Below are 24,177 nucleotides of genomic sequence, written 5' to 3'. Positions count from 1 at the left end.
TTATCATTGCAATTCTGTTATAAAAGTATCAGTTCTTTTAATTTTCAATGGAGGGGAAAAAGAGTAAAAGACAATTCATTCTTTTATGCCAGTGGCTTCTCAACATATCTTTGCAAATTTCACTCTAACACATATAATGCTCTGTAGACCATTGTTGGCCAAGTCAAAAATGTCCCTTGGCAAAAAAATAATTGATATTCTTTTATCATTTCCGTTTAGTTTGAAGCCCCAATTAATAAAACCCATTATTTCACAAAATCATCTATTGTCTTTTTGTACATGCATTAAGGGCTACATTGGTTGGTGGGCAATTACATCAATAACCCCACTGAATCTAGGTAGCAGGTGTCATAGCACCTTAGAATTTAGTTTTCAAAGTCTCTTTTAATGAAAAGGCACATCTGCATCCATTGCAAAGCAGCCTTTCCTAATTTTCCCTTTCCTTCCTTGCAGCTCTGCTCATCATGAAGAAATAGTTGTCATCCAGATGCCAGTGCAACATTGTCCTTGTTTTGAGTATCATGAGACATTGTGCCTCAGGGATGCTCATTCTTTCAGTTGGGGATAAACACTACTGTACTATAAATAATAAATCTTATGGCATTTATCCAGGTGGTGACTATACAACATAATTCAATGATAAACAATGCACAACTGCCCAGCCTCCTGTTTCTCTGTGGGATTAGATGAGTGGTTTTGCCCTCAAAATCACCAGTTCTTAGGCATGTAATTTGTCACTACTGAATAAAGTCTTGCTGGACAATCCAGAAATCTTATACCCCCAAGCCAATGTTGTAAAAAAGCCAAACGTGTACCAATTTTCAGGTTGGGTTGGTCATTTTCAGAAAGTCCAGTTCACAAATGGTACAGTTTAAAATTTCACTGAACTCAAAATTCATCTTCAAGAAATGGGACTTGTAGATCCTAAATATAGCAGTAGCATGTAAAGCCCCGTGAAACGTTTCAGACATTATTCACAGAAAAATGTAGGTTTGCTCCAAACCTGCTTACCATTTCATCCAATGTTTCAAAAATTTTCAGGGTTAGTTACATAAAGCCATGTTTCAACAACCTACTTACAAATCTTTGTCACAGCAATTAGGGTACATGTATAGGACTGGGGCGGAGGGCAGCTTTGAATCCTATTCTAGAGCAGAAACTTAAACTGAGATCTCCTAGCTAAGCCCACCTAACCATAATATAGGCTACCTTGAGCTTGCTTACCTTCAATCTGTCTTTTTTTGAAGCTGTTCTACCTCATGAATACTAATGGCTGAAAGTCTGTCCTGTCCCTAGGTGTCATTTGTAAAAGAAGTAACATGTATAAATACATTTGAAAATGGCTGAAAACTTTAAAAATTGGATAGTAACAGATCATGAAGCCCAGTGAGGATTGAACCAGCTAATGTTTGAAATGAAGTCTCTCATCTGCTTGTAACTGTTTCCGTCATTTCACACTGGTTCAAGAAATATTCTAGGCTTCAGAGTGACACACAGAATGAAAAACCCTGGAATCTTGTTATCGCTACAAAGTGAAACAGCTTCAATAGGAGACATTGAGGGGCAAAAACCTACTCCAGATGCAATATTGCTCAGGATTCTCATGTGAAAGGGGAGGGAGATCTAAGTTCATGTCTCCCTCCTACACACCCTCCAAAGTGCAGACTTAACCCCGGGTCTCCCATATTGTATGCAATTACTCTAAAACTAAGGACCTAAAAGTTAGGACACATTCATTGTTTTCAGAACTTTGACAGATTTTTTTCAACTTGCTGACAATGTAAACAAAAAACAAATAAAAACTCTCTCTCTGCTCCACATCCCTCAGAATCTTAGTTCTGAGTTTTGTTATTCTTATACTCTGTAGAAACTGACACCAAGATTACAGAACAGACCATGTGAGTAGGCAGCCACAACTGATGAAGAATAGGAAGGAGTGCTTGTAGCACTATTCTTTGTGCCACAGGAGGAGGTATTATGAAGAAGTACCATGTGTGAGATAACTTCTTACTAGTGTAATGATCTCCTCAACGCAGGCCAAAACTGTAAGTTACTGTTTTACACCTTGCCTTTTCAAGAGTAAGTTTTGCTACCGATTAGAACATGTGTCCATTAACTGCAACACTATTCTCTCTGCTTCACCAAAATACATCTTGAGATTCAACCAATATATTTACCTTGTCTTGCAGGTAACAATCAGTGAGCTGAAGTTCCCCAGAGATATCTTTATGGAGTGTGCAATACCTTGCACTCCACACTCACAGAAATTAATTTGACTGCCTCCAGCAGCACTGAGGTGGCTTTATGGTAAAACTAAAACAAAACATTATTAAAGGATAGAAATGCAAGTGATACTAAACAAAGGTAACAGAAGCAGAGAATCATTGCAAGTAAAACAAAAGTGACTACAACCTAATTCTAGCAAGCTATATCTTTACCTAAAAAAAGATTCTAGCTTGCAGCAATTTATGTACAGTTCCGGCCCTTCAGGCTAAAAGTTTTAGGCTAAGAGGGTGTTTTCTCTTTGTCCCCTAAATAATATCCTTTTGCTCTCCTTGTATTTACCAGAGTGCCATTGTCTGCCTCAAAAGCAGAGACAGGAAGACACCCTGTTCTGATTCTTTTCCCTGGTGTGCTCACTAAGTTGTTTGCTTTACTACAGCTTGCTTACTAGCTTGATTGCTTTGTTTATGTGAAAGTATTTTTGTTGTCCTTTGCTATAATCAAACCAATCAGACAGGTAAATATACATTCCTTGTGTTTAAGGCAGGCTTGATTTATACACTGCCCCCAAAACATGTTTTTATACATACACACACGCACACACAGCTTTTTATACATCCTGTGCCTACATCGCAGAATGATAGTTGCAAATTAGTGCGTCACCAATTTACAGAATACAAGAGACCTTTTCGATACTGTACAATTAGTATGGAGAGTGTGTCAGGTCTGGTATGAAACAACATAGTGAGCCTTCTGCCTATGGGCACTGAAGGGCTATTAGCATCACAACTGCAAGTGAAATCAACTCCCGCCCTTTTTAAAGTGGGAACTTAGTGCCTGAAGCATCAATCTTAGTCCTATAGGAGCAGGCCCATCTGTAACAGTCTGATTGTGGCTGGTCTGTGCATAAGAGTTCAAATGTGGGTGATCTGCATCTTCACTTTGAAGTCATTTCAATCAAAACTTCGGTACTACAGCCTACTACCATCCCATGAGGCATTATTTATCCCAAAATGAAGTGGATACCACGTATCCTACTGGCAAATACACACATGTGCACAGACCAATAAGTCTGGCCACCTATGTATGGGGTGTGTTCATCAGGCATATTCTCCAAAAAGCATTTCACCTCCAGGACACTTCTCCTCGACCATTACCCTTCTCCATCATAACTGCTTTCTATACGTTTTGAGGAAGCCCTGAGAGGCTTTTGATGTTACCAGAACACTTATTTCTACAGTTTTGTAGAAATAAATGGAACTTTACTGGTTCTTCCCTGGAGGAATTAATAATCCAAGTTGGAAATGAATATCAAGGAAATACGGGAAATAGTTGTAACTATTGCAAACTGTTCCAATGTTGCATGCCACAGCCCTCCCCCATGTGATTCTTGATATCTCCAGAGTATCTCAGCATACAAAGAGCATGCCCTCTGCTATAGCATTAACACATCCCTCAGTCTTCTCTGTAAAACAGTCAGTTTAGTTGCCGTGTATGGAGGATAATAGAGGAACTATTACTTCATTTTTCTTCATTCAAGGTAGCGAATAGGGAGTGAACAAAAGGACTGTATTTGCATCTGATTTTCGTACTGGGGGTTGTCCTCTTAAGCTTGAGGATTCAATAAGAATATATTGACTGAATTCTTAGCTGTACCCAAAATGTGGTGGGCATGGCTGAGGATGGAAACCCAAACAAACTATTGAAAAGCTCTGCAGTGACTGCTTATTTTTCCCCTTATTCCTATCACATATAGTTCAGATGAGAGGAAGAAAAGAAGTAAAGTTATTTTCCCATTTGGCCAAGATTTGTCTATTTCATTATTCAATATCTCTATGGTAATTAGAGAGAGAACATTTTTTTCCAAAGTTTTTTTCCCCCACTTTCAAGAATTAAAGCAAAGTCTGACCTTCATTCCAATTTACTGTGTGACTCATTAAAAAGATGCACTGTATTTTATTTGGTCTACATACTGCTAATAAGAATGCCTTTTTAATCAAATATATAATTGCGGAGGAAAATTGAAATACAAGTCTGAGGAAATGTCTGCTTATTTGATGCTGTCCTGATGACACATCTCCCAAAGTGTTGCAATTAAGATTAAATCAACAACAACAACAAAAAAGGCAATTGGCCATTAACCATGTTACACAAGAAAGTAAACAAATGAGAAAGAGGACTCAGAATAAAAGCCTATGTTGGTCAAAAAGCCAGAATAATAGTGGAGTTTCTGTATAGAACGCTCTAGTATGAAAAATAGTAATTAGAAAAGAGAGAAGTAAAATGTATAAGTGCTCATGAAGGTTAAAGACCACAATACAGATAATAGAACAATTGGTTTTTCAACATTTACAGGCTTTTTATCTACATGGCATAGTGAAGTACATTGCAGATATAACTTGCTGTAACATACTGTATTCTAACTGCCTCCTGTAGATCCTGATGATGCACTGTAAAAGGTACTTTGAGCATGTTAATGTAGAACCATTTTTTTCCTGACTGGTGAACATATTACAAAAGGTGTGAGGGGAGGAGGGGGGGCGAGGGGGCCTGACAGCAGAATGGTTCTAAGACAGGCACTTAGTTTGGGACCCCATTCTGCAAATGGATACGAAATGACTTTAATTGGTTTCCTCATGAATCTTAGGTTGCATTCCAGACAGCATGGAAGGAAGTGTGCTCTGCTGCCCATTTATCTTCTCATAAACTTTGCCCTCTTCTGCCCTGTACCCTAAGTCTTATCTCTTCCCCACTCCAATGCCCTTATCCCAGGCTCATTGTGCTTATTTACCCAATCCCAAACTCCATGCCTCAAACTTCGAATCTGAGGGTGAAAGTAACTTAAATTTCTTACAAGTGCAGTCATATTATGTAGGGGGTGTGATAGATTGTGATATAACAGTACTTGTAACAAATGTAAGTGTGGTTTGGAGTGCTGGGGGCTCAGGACAGGGTGTTCCCATAACCAGTCTATGTACTTGTCCTGTGAGTTCCAGTTACCCCCTCCCAAAGCCTTGTCTGATTTATCTATTCATCTCTCTTACTGACTCTCAGTCCTTTCCTTGGCTCCTTTTCTAATATAAACCACCCTCTGACCATTTTCTTGTTCTATGACTCAGTCTCCTCAATTATCGGGTCTGTGTCCTCATTTCTTTTTTGGGCAGCCATTCCCAGTATTCTCCTTACACCCAAAACTATTGATTTCCATTCCCCATCTCACATACTCTCTGTTCCTTCACAAGCTCCCAGTCTCCTTGCCCAAGCAGTCACAATTTCTCTCCCCACCTCCATTCCCAATCATAACAGACTCCTTGTCCAATCCAATCATTTCCTCCCTTTTGTCCAGTTGTTGTCCCATATTCATTCAGATCATATGACTTCATACTCCATGCTTCCTGATTGATAGAATCATATGGGCCCTCTATCTTTATTCCTGTGCCTGACCTCACCCCAGCCCAGTAACAGTCACTTCAGGGGAAAGGGAAATCCTTTGGAACCCTCACAGTCTTAGGTTGGAATGACAATACTCAGTCACTCATAGCTATGTGAATACACAGTCCCAGTGTCACACTAAGGAACTCTGAGGGTTTGGAGCCCAGTAAGTGCAAATGTCACATGCGCTTTCTGTTCTTACGTGCAAATATTAAGGGATAAAGTGTGTCAAATAAGGATGGACTTTTGGGGGAAGCTAACTACTAAACACAAAGATGTGTACTGAGCAGACTGTGATTTTTCTCTAAAGCTTATTCCCTGGCTAAATTTATATAGATTTTCATGTGGATGGTAACAGAACCATCCTTCATATACTAGCCACTCCCTTTCCACATTTTTAGTCCCTCCTTCAAATAATGTTTGTTCTGTTTAAAGGAAGGAATAGCCATCTTTTTAATGGTAAAATAACAGAATTTCCCCATACCTTTTTCTTGGAAATAGCTCAACTATTTTCGCTGAAACTTTAGCTAAATAAGTCGCTGTCAATTAGACACCAAGAACGTGAAATTTCAACTGAAATAATTAAAGTCTGGCAAAGTTATAAACAACTGAAAACAGGGTCTAAAAATGGGACATGTCAGCAACCTTAGTCATAGGCTGTTCTGCTGGACCTGCCTATTATATGAGTATTTATGCATATCAATCTAACTTTCCCTCTCTCCACCCTGCCCCCCCCTTCCGCATTTTTCATATTCTTGACTGCAGTGGAGTTGTAGCTATGTCAGTCCCAGGATATTAGTGAGACAGCATGGGAGAGGTAATATATTTTATTGGACCAACGTTTGTTGGTCCGACAGACAAATTCTCGATCCACACACAGTTCTTTCATCAACTGAAGTTGATTCAATAAAAGTTATTACCTAACCCACCTTGACTTTCTAATATACTCAAATGTAATTTTTGCTAAATCCTGGGCTAATAAAGATTTTATAAGAAGCAAAATTTTAGTCCTAAAATGAGAACTAGTAAAGAATAATTGTTCTTGAATGTCAACAGAAAGGAACCATCAGCTAACTTTCCGAACAGTTAGTTTGTCTTAGAAATTTTCTTCCCCAACTTTAGGAGAAAGTAACAAAAATCATCAAATGTATGGTAGTCTAGAAAATGTACTTTGCTTTGTTTGCACTTTAACTCAATTTATTTTTGTTTTTCTGCATTAAAATCATTGCTCTGGGCTCAGAGCAGAAGAGCATAAAACTATGCAGGCAGTGAATCCCCAAGGCAAGCTAGGTGGCGTGGACTAGGCTGCCTAGCTGTCTGAGCTTTGCTGCTGCAGTCTGGATATACTGTGGCAGCTCAAGGACCATGGGGCCTGCGGGTGAGGCATTCAGTAGCTAGGCTGCCCCAAGGAGAGAAGACTACCCTAGCCCCCTCTCACCACTGCAGCCAGGATAGGATGTGGGGAGTGCAGAAGTCAGGCAGTTTGTGGGGGATTCAAGAGTCAGGGCAGGGGTTTGGGAAGTGTGGGGCACTATAATTCAGGAGTGGAGGATTGTGGGGGCACAGGTCAGGGAGTTGGGGATATGTGAGAGAGCTCAGGGCAGGAGATGTGTGTGGCAGGAGTCAGGAAAGGGGGTGAGGAGCTCTGGGCAGAAATGTGGAGTGTGCAGGAGACCAGGCAGGAGGTTGGGTATGAGGGGTGGTTCAGGGCAGAGGATAAAAGAATTTGGTATGGGAGGGGGGACAAGCTAGAGGATCCTGGAGCTGGCTAAGGTGGCAGGAGCCATGATGCCTGGCTGCCTGGGGTTGTGGATGCTGGCTCGAGCTCACAGGTGCTGGGGCTTTACCTTCTCCTCCCAGATGTCCTGAGCTGGGGCCAAGAGCAAGTGGGGGAGGGGGCAGTTGAGCTCCAGCTATGGTAGAATGGGGGTCAAGAATGGGAGGGTTGGGCCAACCATACCCAATATCGGCACGAGAACCTTACCTGCAGCTCTGCCCCCTGCTTCCACAATGGTGTATAGCTGGACTGGGACATTGCTTCCACAATGGTGTTACAGCTGTCCCAGTCCCCTTCCCTGGCTCTTTGCTGCTGCCTTGTGGTCATTATACATTATAACTGTATCTGCTAGTAGAACCCGCCCTTTCTGTGTTGTAAGAAACAATCACATTACAGGAAAATCCCATAGTCCTGGCACAACCAAACGCTTACCTTGCTTTAAGTTATGGTAAGAGGAATCTGATTACTAAATTAGATAGTCCTAGCTGTTTAGGAGGAATTATTGAACAGACAGACCGTCTTACTCACTCAGGGTGTGTCTAGACTACATGCCTCCTTCGACGGAGGCATGTAGATTAGCCAGATCGGAAGAGGGAAATGAAGCCGCGATTAAAATAATCGCGGCTTCATTTAAATTTAAATGGCTGCCCCGATCTGCCGATCAGCTGTTTGTCGGCAGATCGGGGGAGTCTGGACGCGATGCCCCGACAAAGAAGCCTTTCTTCATCGACACAGGTAAACCTGGTTTCACGAGGCTTACCTGTGTCGATGAAGAAAGGCTTCTTTGTCGGGGCATCGCGTCCAGACTCCCCCGATCTGCCGACAAACAGCTGATCGGCAGATCGGGGCAGCCATTTAAATTTAAATGAAGCCGCGATTATTTTAATCGCGGCTTCATTTCCCTCTTCCGATCTGGCTAATCTACATGCCTCCGTCGAAGGAGGCATGTAGTCTAGACACACCCTCACTGACTCACTCTCACATATATAATAGACTAGCAGATTTGCCTGCCTTGCTTGGGTCCTTAACTTAATTAAGGGTTTGTTTGGTTTTTTTTAAATAAAAGGAAAATGTACATGCTGTATTTAAATGATTGTATTATCTCAATAATACAGTGTTATTTTTATGAAGTTAATTTGTATTTCACATTTCTTGAAAAAGGCTTGCTAAAAATGGTCCATTTTTAAAATTCCATCAAGTGTACTTTTCTTCATCCCTATAAGCTCTTATCATTCGCTATGTTTTAAGAGTCAATTTCATTTCTAATAACGCTGTCTTCTACTTTTCAAACATTAAGCATTGATTTAGCTGTGCCGAAACAGAGTACTACTCCAAATGTCTCTTTTTTATCTCTTTTCTGTAAGGTTTATTGAAAAGCAATCCCATTCCAGGTTCATCCTATTCCTCTGTTTCATGTTGGTTCAGTCTTGTTCAGCATTCACTCAGTTCTGTCAGTTTTGAGGACTGTACTTAATTGAGTGGTTGTGTCTCTTTTCAGTTTGATTTTCTGAGAAGCAGTCCCATCCCAGGGATATCCATTTTCCTAGCATGAGCAAGTAATGATAAGAGGAAGCTGTATACCTAATTAGATGGTCCTAGCTCTTACAGTATAGGTGTTCTTGAGCAAACAGACTAACAGACAAACTCTCTAAAATATTGTAAATTGTGCTGTAGAGTTAGACAATATGAAACTTGAGAAGATGGAGGTAGGTACATATCTCTGTTACTAAATAGTTGTTAACTTATTAGTATGGCTTGGTTATTTTAGTTTATTTTTATAAACTGTTTCAGTGAAGTGAACTTGTGATTTATCCCTTTTTTTGCAGAAATGTATGCAGGTATGGAACAATATATTTTGACTTAAGTTTGTTTTGTTTCTCATTTCAAGTGTTTGGTGTTTGACGGTTTCATATTTAGATTTGGCATTGTTGCATGGTCTTGTCTTATTTATTGATTTATAATACATTTCCTGTTTTAAAAAATGTTAAGTACTGCTTCTCAAACAGTTAGGATTTTTTAAAATTTATTGATTTTTTGTTTTTACTGTTTATAGATTACAGATTTTTACCCTAAAAAGGCTTTTTATATGGACAGCATTGTCTACGAAAAAATTACAAAGCTGGACCTTTCGTGGAAATCAAAATAAGAACTCACATTCTGTAAAAAAACCTTTCACTTACCTGTTAGCCTGCTGTAAATGAGAGCAGAGAGAAAAAGCTTGTTATATTTTTAAATTGGGAGAGCAATACTTTTCTGGTTTTCCAGTGAAAACAATTTATGCATGCATCTAGAGATATTTATTTTTTCCATCCACTTCTACAATACTTCAAGCTTTAGCTTACATGTGCTAGCCTTTAATCAACCCAGTTGTGGATTTATGCCATGAAATAGATGGAACTAATCATCTAGCTGATAGAAGTGATGAAAAGCTTTGAGGTTCATCTAACCTTTTTCAAGGTCACGAAAAATGACATTTTGCAAAATTTAACCAAAGTGATTAAAGTTAATTGCCAGGGCTTCAGTTTTTAGACTTAAAAAAATACCTTAAATATTGAATCCTGCTTACCTGCTGTTCTCTGATTTGACACTCAGGGTGTATTCATGAAAAACTATTATTGAGGGTTACTGGACTGCATCAGTGTTGATTAGAAAACAGTATAAATTTCTTTTAGGTGGTCATATTAAAATTATTACAATCATTTAGCATCAAAAATCTAAAAGTAACTGTGCTTTGTGAAACTAGACTCTTATATAGAGATCAAACATTTTTTTCTTCAGATGGCTATAAAGTTTTAGCTGCATATGAGGCTACCTCACCACATTCACCACAAATTCAATTTGATTGTATTTTTTCTGGAAAATAGTGTAGTGATTCACTGTAACCTTGTGGAAGCCTTTTAGCACTATAATGGTAAAGTGGCAGGAACAGAGAAAGAGAGAGGTCTAATATTGTACAACAAAAATGCAATAGCTTGTTATAAACTTCTAAAAAATAATATTTAAGAAGAAAATAGTAGTCAAAGATAATATGCAGAATTTAGTAATTAGTCTCTATATCTAATCTCAGTACAGTGCCATTTTTACATAAAAAAGGAAGTCTGTCTGTACTCTGAAATTCACCAAAAGGGATATAAACCAAAATAGTATTGGAGTGTGATTCTTCAGAAGAAAACCTGAAAGAACATTTCTCTGATGGTGATACCAAGGTAGAGGTGCTATGATATGACCATTTATAAAGTTGTGAAAAAATTCATACATTTGTGCAACAAAAATCTGCATAATTTGCATTTCTTCTGAAAAAAAAACCCTATTCTCTCCAAAGTACATTGTTAATTTCATAAGAAGTTAAAAAGCCATACTAACAGGCATACTGCATTTTATTATTTTTATTTTAACTGAAATTGTATCTATCTATCTATGAAAGATGAAATGTAGAAGGAAGAGGCAGATTTTTAAAAGATGACCATTTGAAGTTCACTACATTTGTTACGAAATAGTGCCTGAACCATTCTCCCCTATCTTGATTATGGAGATTAATATTTCTTTTTCAGTAACCCTTGTAATCATAGAATCATAGAGCTGGAAGAGACCTTGGGAGGTCATCAAGTCCAGTCCCCTGCCCAAGGCAGGACCAATTCCAACTAAATCAACCCAGCCAGGGCTTTGTCAAGCCAAGACTTAAAAACCTCTAAGGATGGAGATTCCACCACCTCCCTAGGTAACCAATTCCAGTGCTTCACCACTCTTCTAGTGAAATAGTTTTTCCTAATATCAAACCTAGACCTCTCCCACTGTAACTTGAGACCATGGCTCCTTGTTCTGCCATCCATCATTACTGTGAACAGCCTTTCTCCATCCTCTTTGGAACCTCCCTTCAGGAAATTGAAGACCGCTATCGGATCCTCACCAAAACATGGCTGCAGTGCAAGGGTGTACAACATGGACTTAGGGAACTACTACAGTGTCGATAAGTGAAGGAATACAATAGGATGATGTTTGGAGACATAAAAGGTGTTTTGATTCTCAGTGTGCTCAATGTTGTAATGCAGGGCTACTCAACTTTGGAAGCCCCACAGGCCACACTAATACTCACAGCACGTGCCAAGGGCCGCAACTTAAGTGTGGTAGCATATACATGCAAATATATATGCAAATAGCTTCTTTCACACTGATGAGCATGAATACAAAGCACTTTCCACAATGCTCCGGTGCTCCCAGAACCTCCTCCCTAGGAGCTAGAAATGCCAACATCCTGTACCTGTCTGTTCCAGCCATCCCATCCACTTGTGTCTTTCAATGCTCACCCCGCCTGGGAGCTGCCTCACTGTTGTGGAGAGTGTTCCCAGTGGAGGCCATATTCAAAGGATCCCACATGCAGACCACAAGTTGAGTCCTGGGTAAACCCAAACCACACTGCGGGCCACAAACAAACAGGCCACGGGCCACATGTGGCATTTTGAGTAGCCCTGTTGTAATATCTCACTTGCAGGCACCTTAAAAATCACTGGAATCCACCAACCCCAGGTTAGGCAATCTATATAGTCCACAGGGAATGAGAGGGATACCTGAGAGTAGGATCAACACAAACTAGTATGATGGATAGGAAGCTGCCTAAGATAGACAATAGCAGATGGCTATCAGAAGGGTGTATCCTAAACTCTTCCTCTTCACTGAATCTGGGGCCCATTTCTCCTGGAGCAGAATCAGTTTAGGTGCCTATGCCATATTTGGCAAGAATAATTTAGGAACCCAACTACCTCCACAGAAAATAGCCAAGGGAAAAGGTAGGTTTATAACCTTTAGCCCAGTCATTAGGGAACTCTCCAGGATGTACAAATTCCTCTTCAAATTCCTTCTCTTCATCAGGCAGAAGAGGGAAATAATGATCCAGGGTTCCTTTCTTTGCAGTTTAGTTCCTTAGCACTTGGGTAAATGATATAAGGGAGGCCTTAGAAATCTTTTCATTCCCCGCACCCTGGCCATTTTGCATGAAGAGCGGGGCCCACTGGTTTGTGAGATAGGTACCTGGCCTCCTGCCTTAGGCAGTAATGTGCATAACCTGAGGTACATATGGAAATTTTAGGTGAAAATTCAGATAGCATGTAAATTTAAAAATGCATCTGGTTAGATGGAATCTGAGTGTGGGGTTTATGGACTGCAGTAATGCCCAAGTTTAGGATTTAGGTGACACAGCATCAGATTTAGGCGTCATATATGTTCTTTTGTGGGTCTGAGCATAAGAGGCTAATGTCAGTCACTTATGGCTAGATTAACCTAAGGAACTCCTAAGGAACTTGGGCATCTACCTGCCATTTAGGTATCTCTATCCTATATTAAGAGGCCACTGAGAACCTCTCAGCTTTTTTGATACCCAAATTTCCTAGGTGCCAGTGAAGTCCCCTAATGACCGAGTCCTGATGCTGCCAGATGTTCATCTTAGCTCGTGCTTAAGTCCTCCCAATTTCTCCTGTTAAAGTAGTTCCACATTATGTAAAAATTAAATCTTATTTACACTGGAGAGGGAAAGCAAGAGAATGATTTTGTAGCCCAGTGGCTTAGGCCCTAAATAGGGATATAGCAGAACTAAATTCCAGGCCCTCCTCCAAATTAGGCAGAACAGTAATTTGAAAACAAATCTTTCATATCCCATGTAAGTAGTCCTAATTATTATGTTATTGACTATAGTTGTGGCTTTTTTTTTCAGTGAAAATTGTTGGCCTGGCTTTGGGATTTAATTCCTGAAGAGAATTAATTGCCCAGAATATATCAGTATCTACCTTTAAGGGATGGTTTTTAGGATACCCCATTCCTATTAGCTAACTTTGTTGACTCCCTATTCACCTTACTGATTGCCATGAAGTCCTTTCTTAAGTGCCTAATTATTCCCATCTATTGTATAAGGAACCTGGGTGCCTCAGTCTTGTTTGAAGATGATACTGGGTGGCAAAGCACCTAAATATTAGGTCTTGCAATGCTGTGATGCCCAAATCCATTTGTGCTTCCCTCCTAAAAGTTCATATTTAGACACCTAAATAAATGTTATGATTTTGCAGCCAGCTGAAGACCTAACATCTAAAGTCAACATGGTTTTGACTTATTGTGAAATTTTAAAATGTGTATCAGGCCAACGAGGGCTGTTTTGGAAGAGCAGAATAGTGATTTTACATATATTTATTAGGCAAAACAATGTCTAGTTTCACTTCAAAAAAATATAATGGAAATCAGTGTGTATCTGCAATCAGTAGCTACTGATTGGTGTTCACCACTTGTGAAAATAGTTTATTTTCAAAACACATTAACAATCCAAAAGGAAATGTAAATGGCCTGCAGAAAAACAGTACTTTGTGATTAATCTATACTGCATGCATGTGTGGGGTGTGTATGTGTTCACAGAAGAAAGCAGTAATCTTCTCTACAGCTTTTTGTCATTATTTTTAAAGAAGAATACCGGTACTTCTTTTGAAAACATTCATTTTAACTGAGCATTAGCATTTTGTCCTGGAAATGGGCAAGAGCAGTTAAAAGAAACGTACTGCAACTTCTACCATGTTGTTGTATTTAGATGGAAAGTATTAACTGAAATATCTTTGTGTGTCTGATTCACTCTACAGTTTCACTAGGGAAATGTTGACTTTGAATATCATTTTAAAATTAAGTGCTAGTTTCCATAAATTAAATTGATTTTTTTAAAGTTCCTATCATAATGCTGTTGGTTTTATTTGTACTGAAATTTCTCTAAAAAAAGATAAAAACTAGGTCACTTTGTTGCAGTAGAGGAAAATGAAAATAAATTTCAGAACTCTCTAGATGAACTAAAATATTTCTTATCTTATAATTTAGTTTGTATATCATCCTTTGTAAGTTGATACTTTTAAAAAATTAGTCATAGTTTAGCAAATAAAAGGATTTAGCAACCAGAAATTACGTATTTCTAGAACTAAATCATGGCCTTTATTGAACTGTGTTTGCAAAAATATAAGAAAAATGATAGGAAAGAGAATTGATTGTTAATGAAATTCAATTACTAATACGCAACATGTGTCTAATTATTAAACTAAGAATGATACTTTTAAGACTCCCTAATGAAGCTGCTTGTTATTTGGATGTATTTTGTTTATATTGTTTAGTAGAAGTATATAACACTGGTGCACACAGCATATGTTGTCACAAAGAGTTAGTCCCCTAATGAAATATGTGATTTGTCTTTCCATTAGTAGACATTTATGTAGCTCTACAGTATGGGGAGGCCTTATCCGAGGTTTCCTTGCACCCTACCAAAATGTTCATGATGCCTTTTGCTTATGATACTCCAGGGGAAAACTTGACTATCCACCAAATGTGACTATCCAGAGGACAAAGAAAGTCAGCCCAAAGTTTGAAATAATGTACTATTCCAAAACATCCCTCATCCATCATGCAATGAGGTTTACAGGGACATGGGAATAGCAATATAATGCGGTTGCTTTCAAGATGTGGAATAGCTCTGCAGTATTGATGTAGTCGAAGGAACCTCTATTGGTCATCTAGGCCAGACCCCTGAATGCATAGTAGGTCTAAATAATAACTAAACCATTCCTGACAGGTGTGTTCACTGCCAGTGACTGAGATTCCACAATCTCTCTAGGCCATTTATTCCAGTGATTAATTACCTTGACAGAAAGTTTTTCCTAATGTCCTATCCTCAAAGGTTAACAAGAACAATTTGTTGCTCTTCTCCTTTTAAAAACCTTGCATGGATTTGAAAGCTTTTATGTCACCCCTCAGTTTTCTCTTCTCCAGAATAAACAACCCCATGTTTTTCAATCTTTCCTCATTGATAATGTTTTTTCATCATTTTTGTTGCTCTCCTGAGGATTTTTTTTTTCAATTCTTGTACATAAGAATGGCAATACCGGGTCAGACCAAAGGTCCATCCAGCCCAGTACCCTGTCTGCTGACAGTGGCCAATGCCAGGTGTCCCAGAGGGTGTGAATCAAACAGGTAATGATCAAGCGATCTCTCTCCTGCCATCCACCTACACCCTCTGACAAACAGAGGCTAGGGACACCATTCCTTACCCATACTGGCTAATAGCCATTAATGCACTTAACCTCCCTGAATGTATCTAGTTCTCTTTTAAACCCTATTATAGTCCTAACCTTCCCAACCTCCTCAGGCAAGCAGTTCCACAGATTATGTGCTGTGTGAAGAAGAACTACCTTTTATTTGTTTTAAACCTGCTGCCCATTAGTTTCATTTGGTGGCCCCTAGTTCTTATATTATGGGCACAAGTAAATATCTTTTCCTTATTCACTTTCTCAATACCACTCATATATGTGTCTTATCATATCCCCTCTTAGTCTCCTCTTTTCCAAGCTGAAATGTTCTAGTCTCTCCTCATATGATCATTTTAGTTGCCTGTCTCTGAACCTTTTCTAATGCCAGTATATCTTTTTTGAGATAAGGAGACCACATCTGTATGCAGTATTCAAGATGTGGGCGTACCATGGATTTATATAAGGACAATAAGATATTCTTCGTCTTGTATCTTTACTGACAGGTGACACTCAAAAGTGGATGCAATGCTCCAGATAAGTTATGTCATGTCACCTGGCCCGGCCTTTAGGCAAGGTGAATGAGGCGGTCACATTGGGCCCCATTCATTCAGAGCCCCCGCTCACTCAGCCAGGAGCTATGTGGCCATGTGGCTCAGTGTGCTGCCTTGGACCCTGCACACTCTTTGGCTGGGCCTATATGTCACCCTGTTCTTTCATTAACCATTGATCTTATAAAATTAGAAACTCATGAACTATTCCAAACATTAAAAACAATAAAAACAACTTTCTTGATTTTGGATAAATAGATTAATTCAAATGAATCAACTACATATGTGAATCAAATACATAAACATAAGTATTCTGTTTAGCGTCAGATAGAAATAGTCTATCATAAGTGACTAGATTTAAAAAAATATATATATAGGAGGGTAGCCACTATATTAATTCTATGTTCTTCATTTAATACACATTTTAATAAAGAAGCTTGTGGCCAACATCCAATTAGTGTTGTTTTATTAATCTACATCTGTTTAAATTTAATTAAAAATGCAACTAGAAGAGACCAGTAGTGTCACTGAATTAATTTTACTATATTATGATGGGTAACTTCAACTGCCTGTTGAGATACTAACAGATTGAATGTTATATTTTTTTTCCTTTTAAGTCTCATGATTTTTTACACTTCAATTCGTGACTTATACAAAACTTCATCTCTTCATTGCTGTCTCTTAAAATACATTTTTCAACTATATGTCTAGACTTGTATTTATAACCTAGCTAGAATGTTATGAAACTTATTTAACTACAGTGTTCTTTTCATATGAATATTTATTGAAAAAAAATCAGGTCTCATTTGTTTATTAATCACTAGTTTCTAGACCTTCATAAAAGGTAATCTAGATTTCTTATTTTCCAGAGAATGAGGAAAGGGCACATGTTTGAACAGGAATAAAATCATTACCATTTTAGGAGCAGAAGAACATTGGGTCATATTGTTTGAAAATATTAGTTATATGCAAGTTTATTTCCTCTTCAAGAAAATAATATCCATTCTGCAGTATTAACTGGGCCTCCTATAGCTTGCAACTGAGGATTAGCCAAGACACCTTTTAAAATCATGAGTCAGAAAACTAAATGGAAAATGTTACACTTTTGAAAGGGGGAAATGATAGGTACTTGCTGAAAATGCATTTAGTAAGTAATTTATTAGTAACTGAATATTTCAGATACTACAAAAGGTAAGTGAGAGAATTTTAGAGGTTGCAATAGTTCTAAATGTTGCCCTTAATTCTCCAGTTTTTGGATGATGTGAATGCACTGGCTCAAGAAAAATCAAATGAGCACAAATCTAGTATAACAGTGGAAAATCAGGGCCTTTATTTCTTTAATACGAAGAAAGAAAAAAGATGGGAATTTAGTTGGACAGTATCCATATACTACACAGGTATAGCTATTTAATCTATAGTCATTTTGATCCTCTTTAAGGGTCTTGTTTTATTCTTCACAGGAGCAGAACTGAGTAAAACATTTAAATTCTGACCGTCAACCTGTTTTCAAAATCCAGAAGGCATGCAGACTATAGTGATTCTGCTGTAACTATTGCCTTACCACACTGTTATTCTGAGGAATGTTTGCTGCAAGTAGAAAGATATGTCTAGCAACCTGTTGGTTATACTCCCCCACCTCCTTTTGCCTCCATCAACTTAAAAGAAGCTCTGAAATTAATGAGGGGAAGCAAATGGTGAAAATAATTAAGATACAGGCTTAAGCAGAGTAAAGTAGGCTACCAGATTGCTTCCCTGCCCCCCGCTCCAGTCTTTCCTGACAATGTGTTTCTTTTCCCTTCAAATGAACTCTCCTTCAACTGTTTGACTTACTTCTCTCTACCAGTGGTAAGTGTTAAGAGGAGGGAAAGAGAAAGTCCCTGCCCTGAGCTATGTACAGCTATGTAAAGCACAGTCTATCTGCCTGCTCCAAAGAGACCATCAAATTACTTCCTGTTTAATGTTGTTTCAGTTCAGGTTTTTATACCACACATGCTTCCTAACTGTGTCTGTAATCAACACTGTGATTATGGCTGAAATCCCAGAAACTAGCTGCGATAAGGAAGACATGGAAAAGTGTGTGTAGATTTATTCATTCAATAACCACATTATCAAGTTATCTAGGTTTTTTTTCCATGCCTTTTTTGCTCACAACAAACTTTGCTCCCTAGAGCTTTTTTTTGCATTATGCTACATTGTAAAACTGGTTCATTAGTTGCATGAGATACTGATTTCAGTGACTATGCAATACCGAGAACAAGGGCAATTTCACTCTCATTGTGAATGAGCCATGTTTCATGCACATTGGTGAAACAAAGATTACAGATCTGTCTGCATGTATTACAAATATTTACATATGTGAAGAGGAGATAAAGAATTCAAAATGCAGTAGTCAGTATATCTTCCAACACTTTACCTCATGAACTTGTTGATGTTTGTTTATCCCTTTTAAAAATATGCCTAAAGATATGTTCCCAAACAGTTTCAGAGAATGGAAGGCTTCAGAGGTTGGGGAACAATAAACTAATATATTAAGTAGACAAAGTATTTTCTGATCCACAGATGTTTGAAAACCACTGTTGAAACCACACCAGAACAGTTGAGGTATACCTAGAATATAGAAAGAAAAGGCAAAATATGTTTGTGACTAAATACATCCCTGCTGTCACTCCCTAAACATCATTTTGGTAATCTTAATTACAAAATATGTCTTGGAGATATCATTTGAAGACTAATAATTGACTGGTGAATAATATCATGGTGATGTGGGCTAGAGAGGCTTCCTGCACACACACTGAGAGCTGCTGGCACATCCCTGCAATCTGGGGTGGGCGGAGGGTATCCGCATAGGGGCAGTACAATGCGCAGCAACACACAGAGCTCCCCTGTGCCTCTTCCTAGGAGCTGCTGCCAGATGAGGTGCCCCAGGTAAGTGCCATACCCTTCACCCCATCCCAGAGCCTGCACTCCACTCCCTCCTCCCACTGCCTCTTCTGTCCCAAACTCACTCTTTTACCTTCCCCATTCCCCTGTACCCATTGCTATCCTCAAGCTCCCTCCTGGAGCCTGCACCTCTCACCCTGTCCTGCATCTCCTCCTCCTGCCCCAGCCCAGAGCCTGTACACAGTATCCAGACTTTGTCCTATAAGCCTGCAGCCCCAAACCCCTCTCTCACACAAATTCCCTCATAGAACCTGCACCCTACATCTCAATGCACTGCACCCAAACTCCATCAAAGTCTGCACCCCAAATCCTCTCCCCACCCGAGTTTCCTCTTTCCCCACCCAAACTCCCTCCCTGAACCTTAGTCAAGTGGGGGAAGGCAGCTTGGGTGGGAATGGGTGCAGGCTCTGGGCGTTCTGGCACCACCGAAATTTCTACAAACCTGCTGCCTCAGGAAGTAGCTATACTCTGACACTCAGGATGTGCCCAGTGTGCTGCTAGAAAGGAGCCCAGTTTGGGAGCCATAGCAGCAAAGCCTTATATGTTGCAGTGCAGATAGTTTCACAGCCCCTCACTGGTCTGCACTGAAGATAACAATTAATAAAAATATCATTATTTTATATCCTAATTTTATAGTCTATAGTTCCCAGATGTTTTGGGATTTTTCTATTAAAATTATGTTAATAATTAACAAAGACTATTCATGAGGGATTATATCAGTTTCTTTTTAATCAGGGTTTCAGCCACTAGAAATGCTTCAATTATTATACTTTTTAATTGCATTGTGTCTTCCAAATAAAAGAAATATCTTATTGTTATCCATAATTTATATATCACAGAGACACTGATTCTTTTAATTTACATTTTTAAAAAAGAAAAGAAAGGAAAAATGCAGGGCTTTTGCAAAAAAAAAAAAAAAAAAAAAAAACCTTCAAACTTTGTCCCATAGTGATCCTCCAAAGTTATTTCTTTAGAAAGATTTTAAGAAGCTAATTGAGCTTAGTTTATTCTAATAATTTCTTAATATGAGGCACAACTTGGCAGATAAATCAAAATATCTGTTACCTGTGCAGCAGTGGATAAAATTTCAAGCAAGATATTAGACTTTATAAAGAAATAGGATAGAAAATAACACTGAAATATCATGTCGGTTTATAAATTGATGGTACAAAATTGCTATAAATTCTGCACTCCTTTTAGTCATGACTGTTTCAGAAAAGAGGAAACATATGGAAATGTTCAGGAGACAGGCAATGAAAATGACAAGAGGTATAGAGTGAATTTCAGTTTCAGGAGAGAATGAAAAGACTAAGATTATTTCAGTCAGAGAGGAGTCAAAGAAGTTGGGACAAGTTAGAATTAGCAAATAATGAATGGTATATACAAGGACAATAAGAGCATCCAATTTACCCTTTTATTATGACAAGAAAAAATGGACTCAAACTGAAACTAATTTAAAGAGAAAAGAGACAACTGTTCTTAAACAACATACAATTAGCCTGTGGAACTTACTGTAACAAGGTATTGAGAACAAGAATATTAAAATGTATTAGCATTTCTTACAGCTAAAATGTAGAGACACAGTCATATTATATACAATAAATATGTATTAGGGTTATAAACCAGTATACTTCAGGGCATAAATCAGCTATTTATATCTCAGGGTTATGAAGAAATTTTGCTTATGAACTTACTATCCTGTAATTGTTTGCTATGAGGAAAATCCCTGGAAAAAGGATAAAGGAATATATGGGCTACAGCTCTACTCTGGTATGACCTTTACTATGTTCCTGCATGTGTCCACATACAGAGAGGGATGATAGTAGGAAAACTGACAAGTCTGTTTATGTAGACATGGGTAGGTGTTCCACCTATAGAGGAGAACAACCAAGACTCGGCTACAGCCTTGCTTATCGCAAAGTCCACATACTATTAGGAACCTGGCATTAGCTGTGTTCTTTGTGGATGTAAATTGTGCATGGAATTAGCATTACAACCCTATTTCCAAAAGGGGCAAACTGTTATGGAACAATGAGCTCTTTGGAAGACTCTCAGGGTATGTCTACACAAGCCCCCTAGTTCAAACTAGGGAGGTTAATGTAGGCATTCGAAGTTGCAGATGAAGCCTGGGATTTAAATATCCCAGGATTTATTTGCATCTTCCCATCCGGGCGCCATTTTTAAACCCCTTAGTCTGAACTAGCTGCCCGCAGCTACACGCGGCAGTCAAACGTTAACTCGAACTAAGTCTTTAGTTCGAGTTAACTGTTACGCCTCATTCCATGATGTGTAACAGTTAATTCGAACTAAGGACTTAGTTCAAGTTAACTTTTGACTGCCGCGTGTAGCCGCGGGCAATTAGTTCGGACTAAGGGGATTTAAAAATGGCGCCCGATGGGAAGATGCAAATAAAGCCCGGGATATTTAAATCCTAGGCTTCATTTGCAACTTCAAATGCCTACATTAGCCTCCCTAGTTCGAACTAGGGGGCTAGAGTAGACATGCCCTCATTTATCTCATGGTGCCTTTATGCTGTAGGACCTCATTGGAATACAGCATTGGAGATTAGTATAATCAGCAACGAAAAGATCATCCAATGTAGGAGGTCTTGTAGTGTGAAAGAGATAGTGTGGTGTCTCCTGTAACATCATCTTTCCCTTCTGCCAGTACAACTATGAAGGTCAGTGCTGCTCTATAGTTCAGTGATTCTAGGTTGTTATTCTGGCTAAGGGCTGTTGGCAGCTAGCATAACATACCCAGGCTGTGCTAATGTATACTAGTGTGCCCAAGCTGAGAGGGGGTTGCAAGTGCTTTGCAGGATAGGGTCAAAATTCAAAATGATTTGGACAAACTAGAGAAATGGTCTGAGGTAAACAGGATGAAGTATACCTTTAGTGCTCTTTCTCTAGCTCTCTCCAAATAAATCTACTATTAAAGATAAGAAAAACATCAATGATGAAGCTATATGGTTTGATTTTTTTCACTCTACTCTGCACTGATTAGGCTTCAGTTTGAGTATTGTGTTCAGTTCTGGGCATCACATTTCAAGAAAGATGTGGAGAAATTGCAGAAGGTCCAGAGAAGAGCAACAAGAATGATTAAAAGTCTAGAAAACATGAGCTATTAAGGAAGACCGAAAGAACAGGCCTTATTTAGTTTAGAAAAGAGAAGAGTGAGAGAGGACATGACAGTGGTTTTCAAGTATCTAAAAGGGTGTCACAAGGAGGAGGGAGAAAAAATGTTCTCCTTAGCCTCTGAGGATAGGCCAAGAAGCAATGGGCTTAAATTGTAGCAAGGGAGGTTTAGGTTGGACATCAGGAAAAATTTCCTGCCTCTCAGGGTGGTTAAACACTGGAATAAATTGCCTAGCAGGGTTGAGGAATCTCCATCACTGGAGATAGTTAAGAACAGGTTAGAAAGATACCTTTCAGGGATGATCTAGACATTGCTTGGTCTTGCCATGAGGGCAGGGGACTGCACTTGGTGACCTCCTGTGGTCCCTTCTAGTTCTATGATTCTACGATCTCTACATTTAGTCAGTCAAGTGCAGATATGACATGTGCCAAACTACTATATAAAAGATTTTATGTGGTCAGCACTTTTTTTTTTTTTTTTTTTTTTGCTTAAATAAATCTCAGTATTATGATTTCCAATTCCCACGTAAGACAGAGAGTCTTCAATTTGGAAGCAGTTTAAGAAATATTCAGTATTGAAACTAAGCATGCAAAGTTTATTGGGACTGCTATGCAGGATGAGTCATAAATGTGCATTGAATTCTCCCAAAAGCCAGACTAATTCTACTCTCAAAAAGTTTGAAACACTTCAGAAAGCCAAGATTTCACTTTGACTCAAAACGTATAACAGCGCCCAAGTTGCTACTGAGGTTACACTGAATAGTTTCCAGCACTTCATAAGGTTTTAAGCCACTGTAGTAAAGTAGTAATCTTGGGGGCAATGATAAGAGAAAGCTGCATATCAAATTTTGTGGTTCTTGTTCTTACCGTTTAGAAGGAGTTCTTGAACAAACAGACAAACAGACTCTCTCAAAAATATAGTAGATTGTCAGCCTGACAATCAAATAGAAAAACCTATACTTATCTACCCCTCAAATTTTGCTTGCCCAGCACTATAATTTACATAAATAACCATGCAAAACAAACTACAGAACTACCCACATGATTACTTGAGAAGATACAATTTTATCACTCTTTGTATATATGCTACTCATTGATGTTATAGTAACTACATAAGAGACAGCAGCAAGGAGCAAAGGAAGAAGCCCATCCCAGGACTCCCACCTTATCTGTTTTAGGTATTCATATGTAGATATTCAAATCTGAAATGTAGGCACCTAACTGAGGCCATATTTGGGGTTGGAAAGGCACTTTTCCCCCAAGTCAAATTGCCATTGAGTCTGGAAGATTTTCACCTTCGTCTGAATCACAAGGCATAGATCATTTGCAGGTCTAAAGTAGCATAAATGGTGAATTTTCTGTAACATCAATTGTTTAAATATTATTCAAAGACTTTAGTAACTCAGCTAGAGGTTTCAGGCTTAATACAAGAGTGACTGAGTGGGGTTTTCTGGAGTACAGTGTGCAGGAAATCAGTCTACATGATCATGATGGTCCCTTATGACGTTAAAATCTGTGAGTCTAAACTAGCACCCTAAATCCCTCTCTTAATTAGCCTTAAGTGAGTCATAAGAAGTCATGCAAGAAGTAAAGGAAAGCACTCCAGAGCAGAGAAATCAGTACAGTCTTCTGAATTCCAGGCTGGTACCCTAACCATTCCATCATCCTACCTCCATGATTGACTGCTCCATGACCACACAATGGGCACTTACTTTTTTATGAGTTTGCCCATATTGCCAGCTAGCCTTTCAGGAGTTCATGGAAGATCCCATGGAAAAACCAAGGAAATGACAAGCAGCTGAGAAATGAGCAGCACTTGACCAATTGCAATATTCATTTAAAGACCACATTTTAACACAAAGACAAATGAGTATGCAAAATGAATTTACATACAAAAAGAGTTGGATTTGTTTCAGATTTAGGAAGTATGTATCTGATTCAACTACTTCTATGTTTATTTTTTTCTTCCTATTGTCAACATTAATTCTCAATAAAGCCCTGATTTTTAAAACATTGAATCTATGAAATATTTAATTATTTTGTGTAACATTATTAAAATATACCATCTATTTTTCCAAATAATAAAA

The 24,177-nt window shown here is 38.7% G+C and overlaps 1 protein-coding gene across 1 annotated transcript in view; it reads left to right on the top strand.

Moving 5' to 3' along the window:
• Nucleotides 1-24,177, top strand: part of LOC112547815 (protein eyes shut homolog) — a 302,929-nt gene that overhangs the window by 170,388 nt on the left and 108,364 nt on the right. The gene's annotated exons all lie outside the window — the stretch shown is intronic.

The sequence above is a fragment of the Pelodiscus sinensis genome, chromosome 3 (assembly GCF_049634645.1).
Source record: "Pelodiscus sinensis isolate JC-2024 chromosome 3, ASM4963464v1, whole genome shotgun sequence".
NCBI classification, from domain to species: domain Eukaryota; kingdom Metazoa; phylum Chordata; order Testudines; family Trionychidae; genus Pelodiscus; species Pelodiscus sinensis.
Note: the sequence above shows the minus strand (reverse complement) of the source record. Positions and strands in the feature narration are given on the sequence as shown.